Below are 6,034 nucleotides of genomic sequence, written 5' to 3' on the forward strand. Positions count from 1 at the left end.
ATCAGAGACATCTAAGTCTGATTCTGCATTTTTTAGTGAGAATCCAGTAACTGTGAACTCTAGTCATGATGATTTTTTTTTGCCCAGTCCTGGTTTCGGTCCTGCCTTGACTGACTTTGAGGTTCGCAGTTCCTTGACATGCCCAGAAGTCTCTCTTGTGCCGGTGTGCCCAGATGTGCTTCGTATGCCAGAGTGCCCAAGTGTGTCTGTGTTGGCGTGCTCACACGCTTCCCTAGTGGAGACATGTTCTGATGTTGCCGGTTGGCCTGCATGCCCGGAGATGGTTCTGGTCCCTAAAAGCCCTGATCTTGATGTTTGTCCTTGTGACCCTGACTCTAGAGTTGCCCTGGGTTCCATAGGGGTTCTTGATGGTTCTCCATGTGAGCCTAAGGGGCGTTCTGACCTGTGGGGATCTCTTTGGAGCTTCCAAGTGTTCTGGGAGATCTCTGAGGAAACTTGTCCTGGTACCTTGGACTGGTTCAACGGTGGGTTTTGTGTTGGTAGGGACAGTTCCGGTGGGCATTGCAAAGGCTTTGGCGTTTTTGGACAGTCCCGGGAAGGCGGTGGGTATCGCTCAGAGAGTTTCTGGGGGCTTTTTTCTGGAAGTTGTGGTTCTGATGGGTATCACACTGAGGCTTGTAGTGCTGACGGGCATGGTTCTGTAGGTTCTGGTTCTGATGGGTCCAGTCTTGTGAGGCCTGATTCTGGAATTTGGTCTTGCCGGGCTGTCCCGGTCATCATGAATTATCAGTCAGATTGTTTTGTCGGGAATTTCAGTTTTGAAAAGCGTCTGGTATCCGCTTTTAAGGGGGGGGGGGTTATGTTATGATCATGTCTGCAGCGTTTACTGCTGGCTGCAGTGTTATTGTAACCCAAGCAGTTCTGATGTTATTACATGCATTTTCTTGCATAGTTTGGTTTGCACTTAAACTAGTTGCTGATTCCATCTGCAGTCACTCTGAAATTAATGACAGTTTAACATGCTCTTGTGTAAACAAACATTGTCTGCTGCAGTGGAGGGGCAGTCCCTTTCCTGCAGGCTGCATATCATTGTCTGCCTTTTCCTGCTATCAGCCTGTGATTAATTACCATTCACTTGTGTGTGAATCTGCAGGTCTGCTCCCATTGGATGACCTCAGTATAAAGAACTGCTTCCTGCAATGTCTCATGGGCTACCATAGTCTCAGATCCTGTCTGTTACTCTGCCCGTGCCCCACCTCGTTCCTAGTCCGTGTGGACTGCGCTGACTCCATGCGAAGGGGTCAGCGAGTCCTCCTAGTTCTGCTCTTGTTCTAGAAGTTGTTACTTTGCTTGTCTTGTGTCATATATTGGTTCATCGCCAATATATACGCATACTTGCACGTTTATTATTTTCCTTGTATTCGTGTTACGTTGATACATCAGTGTCGCTGATATATACGTACACGAACTGTTTATATCCTGTATTCCGTTAGTCAGCGTTCTAGCACGCTGAGCTAGTTATCCTGTTCCTGGTCCTGTTTGTGGATTGCGTTCATCTCTGCGAAGAGATAGCGAATCCTTCTGAGTCCTGTTCCCTGTATTACTCTAGTCTTAGTCAGAGTTCCTGCTTATGTCATATATCGGTTCATTGCCGATATATACATATGTTAGTCAGACGTTACAAATAGTTTCATTGATAGCTGTAATTGTAATATGCTAGGAAATCATACTTATTGTATATTTATCTGTGTTACGTTCATCTATCTTGATCCTGCTATTTTCTGACTATCCTGTCCTGTCTTTGTGAGGCACGCCATTGCTGCAAACGCATTGGCTGCCTCATTCCAGTCTGTGTTATTGTGGACGCTTGCTGTCACTAAGTAGTGGCTAGTTTAGCAAGCGTTCATTCTGTCTACCTGTCCTGATCTCCTCAGTTCTGGTTTATGCGCTCAGCGCTACCTTGCGCTGAGACGTTATCGCAAAAGTATTGTTTGTGGCTGTCGGATCTGCACCGGCTCTGTGCGCCACAATCTCCTGTTGGAGTCAGTCCTCCACTCCACTAAACTGGGGATATCCTGATTCCTTGTGCTGGTGTGTGTACCTCCTTCACGTCAGCTTATGCATCACGAGCTGACCGTGGAGAATACACCTCCAAGCGTGACATTATTCAGCACTCCAAATTCATAAGCTCATCCCTATGTAGGAGCAATGAAACATGTTTTAAAACAGAAAAATGTCTGCACCTTTAAAACTAGCTTAACCACCTCAGGACTGCACAGCCACAGCATTTTTGTTTTTAAATTTTCACTGAGAACACTGTGAATAGCTCCTGAACAGTGTACAGAACTCAGCTTTTTAACCAGTTTGTGAAAGCGACTACAGAAGGAGCCATGATTAAAAAAACCCAAGCATGGCATACATTTAACTGTGCATGGTGCCCAAGTGGTTTGCAAAACCTGCCATGGCACAGCACACTGAATCACCATTGCTTTGATACAGGAGACTGAGTGACCGTATGATAAACTACATAGGGTTCAAACCTGGGTCTTCTACTGCGTTTTGTTTCTGATACAAAGATTTGTATTGACCTTTTAATAAATACAAATGAGTTGCAGTTTATTCTTTAGCAAGAAAATAACATTATGACACAATAGCAAGCAACAACATTTTGAGGTGTAATATTAAAATGACATAATATATAATATTTATATGTATCAAATATGATTTAAATAAAAAGACTAATCTACAATATCCAAGGTTGTAAACATAGAAAAAAAGGAGGAGAGAGATAAAGAGAAGCATACAATGAAGCATTAGGTGTTACTAGAGATAATGGATGAGATGCGAATGATTCCAGCTTGTGTAACAATTGAAAGCAAATTGTATGCAACCTGGAACTGGGACAATCAAGTGCACTTCTTCATGCTTTTAATTAGACCAATTCTAAGCTGTATAAATCTGCATTGGGGCCCGTTCTCACTGGGGAGATTAGCGGGTAATCTCAGCTAATTGCCGAAGAGCTAGTACTTTGTAAAGCGCTAGCGCAATCCTAAGTATAGCAGTGATCTCACTGCCACGATTGCTGCCAATCGCGGGAGATTCGCGATTTGCGGCAATTGCAAAACACGATGCATGTAGCATTTTACCGCGATTCTGGATCGATCGCGATACACTGCTTAACAAAAGTGCTGTACGGGATTGCTCAGGAATCGCGAGAGTGTACAATGATTTTACCGCGCTAATCATGGTCAAATCACCTGTGCATAACATTGCAATTGTGAATGGGCCCTCAAGCCTCTTTTCACGGATGGCTGAACTGCTTGTTTGTCTTTGCACAGGTGAGTTTTATGGGCTCTGAAGTCAGCAGTAATGCAGGGATGGGTTAGTATATAATAACATACAGTAATACAAACAAAACTGTTAAAGTGGCCATACATCTAGCGATTTGGCTGTACGATCGACCATTTGATTGGATCATTTCATAGAATCAGGAGGAAATTGAGTGTGCTCCAGTATGCCCAATCGATATAAAGTTGCTGATATCATGTCAAATCGACCAGCTTAGTCGATCGAGTAAGATGCTTCTCATACTGTTCATATGTCGTTTGATCGACTTAGAATCGATTTTTGTATTCAGGACATGGAGGCAGGACATTGGTCAGATTGATTAGTGAAGATGAATAGTATAGGATATCATTTGTAGTGTGTGGGTCACTAGTCGACCAACTTAATATAATTGATTGCTTTGTAGATTGAATCAGATGTATGGCTACCTTTAGAGATTAGCTGAGCTGAAGGCACACATATAGAATTTATAATGAAAGGAAGATACTCTCCTGCCACCTATGCCTGTAGATAGTAGTGATGCAATCAGCAGAGCAGGAGACAGCAGAGTAGGGAGAGAAGCAGGGAGTATTTCAGCTGAACGGTGAGGAGACATGTTGGACACGTTAAAGAGAAGCTTTCTAGTAACTTGACTCTCAGTTGCTGAAATGGTATCCCAGGACCTACATAAGGGTGTATGAAGCCAAACAGACATCACTGCCAAATGTAACACACATTTTTCTTTAGAAGTCTACAAAATTCAACCCACCGGATATTTGTTCTGTGTCCACTGTCACATTAAGGGGCTGGCTGTGTGTAGTGTTTTAGTACAAGAATGTTATTTTGAGTTTCAAACCACTATAAAGCATACGTCTGACTACTATAAAGCTGTCTTCCTCCATGCACGAGCGGCTTTGTTCTACTTGGTATGCACGGACCATACTCGCACATGCTTAGTCCGGATGTGCTCATACACGGTGGAAGCATGGCCAGGAAAAAACGATTGGACAAGCTCTTGTAGAATAGGGTTAGAGAGACTCAGCACTGGAACGTTGGGCTGTATGAGGATCAGGGAAGCTTCTGAACTATCCTGAGGCTTTCCACTGTGGAGGCATTTAATCTTTGATCCATTTTCCACTTAAAGAGACTCCGTAACAAAAATTGCATCCTGTTTTTTATCATCCTACAAGTTCCAAAAGCTATTCTAATGTGCTCTGGCTTACTGCAGCACGTTCTACTATCACCATCTCTGTAATAAATCAACTTATCTCTCTCTTGTCAGACTTGTCAGGCCTGTGTCTGGAAGGCTGCCAAGTTCTTCAGTGTTGGGTCTGTGATGCATCTCCCCCTCCAGGCCCCTCTCTGCACACTGCCTGTGTATTATTTAGATTAGTGCAGCTTCTCTCTGCTCTATTATCTTTTACAAGCTGGATAAATCCTCCTCTGAGCTGGCTGGGCTTTCACATACTGAGGAAATTCATACAGGCACAGCTGTCTGCACTCTGCAGGAAGAAACAGCCTGACACTTCAGTGGAAGATAGCTGCAGGGGGAAAGAAACACACAAATTATCTCGAGATTCAAAAGGAAGGCTGTATACAGCCTGCTTGTGTATGGATGTATTTTCTATGTGTGGACATACTGTACATCAACCTACTTCCTGTTTTGGTGGCCATTTTGTTTGTTTACAAACAAACTTTTTAAAACTGTCTTTAACCACTTTTAATGCGGCGAGGAGCGGCGAAATTGTGTCAGAGGGTAATAGGAGATGTCCCCTAACGCACTGGTATGTTTACTTTTGTGCGATTTTAACAATACAGATTCTCTTTAAAGAGGAACTCCAGTGAAAATAATGTAATAAAAAAAAGTGCTTCATTTTTACAATAATTTTGTATAAATGATTTAGTCAGTGTTTGCTCATTGAAAAATCTTTTAAATCCCTGATTTACATTCTAACATTTATTACATGATGACATTTTTACTGTTGGCAGGTGATGTATCTGCTGCTTGCTTTTTTGGCAGTTGGAAACAGCTATTTCCCACAATGCAACAAGGTTCACAGACAGGAAACTGCCAGGAGTACCACGGTACTCATAGTTTCTTGTGGGAGGGGTTTCACCACAATGTCAGTCATACAGCGCCCCCTGATGGTCTGTTTGTGAAAAGGAATAGATTTCTCATGTAAAAGGGGGTATCAGCTACTGATTGGGATGGAGTACAATTCTTGGTCGGAGTTTCTCTTTAAGACCTGCACACATAATGACCGCCTATGGCAAAAATCCTGTATGTGTACGGCAGCCCCCAATGCCGACTGGGCCTTTAAGGGGAACTTGAAGTGAGAGCAATACGGAGGCTGCCTTCTTCATTCCCTTATGAACAATGTAAGTTGCCTAGCTGCCATGCTGAGCTTTAGGCTTTAGTTGTTTTTGAGTCACACACCTACATACATGGAAGTCAGGCAAATGGCAATGTTTATTAGAGAAGGAAGATAGCAGCCTCTGCATTCCTCACATTTCAGGTTCCCTTTAATCAATGCACGAGGTGACATGTGACACGATGAGATAGACATGTGTATGTACAGTGCCAAGCAAATGACTATGCAGTGTTCATTTTTTCTTTCTCTGCCTGAAAGAGTTAAATATCAGATATGCCAGTGACATTTTCTGTCTGGGTCAGGACTGGGTCTAACTATACCCTCACTGATAAGGAATTACAACCATAAAACACTTGCCTGACAGACAATGGCTTCTA

This window comes from Hyperolius riggenbachi, chromosome 10 (genome assembly GCF_040937935.1).
Source record: "Hyperolius riggenbachi isolate aHypRig1 chromosome 10, aHypRig1.pri, whole genome shotgun sequence".
NCBI lineage: Eukaryota > Metazoa > Chordata > Amphibia > Anura > Hyperoliidae > Hyperolius > Hyperolius riggenbachi.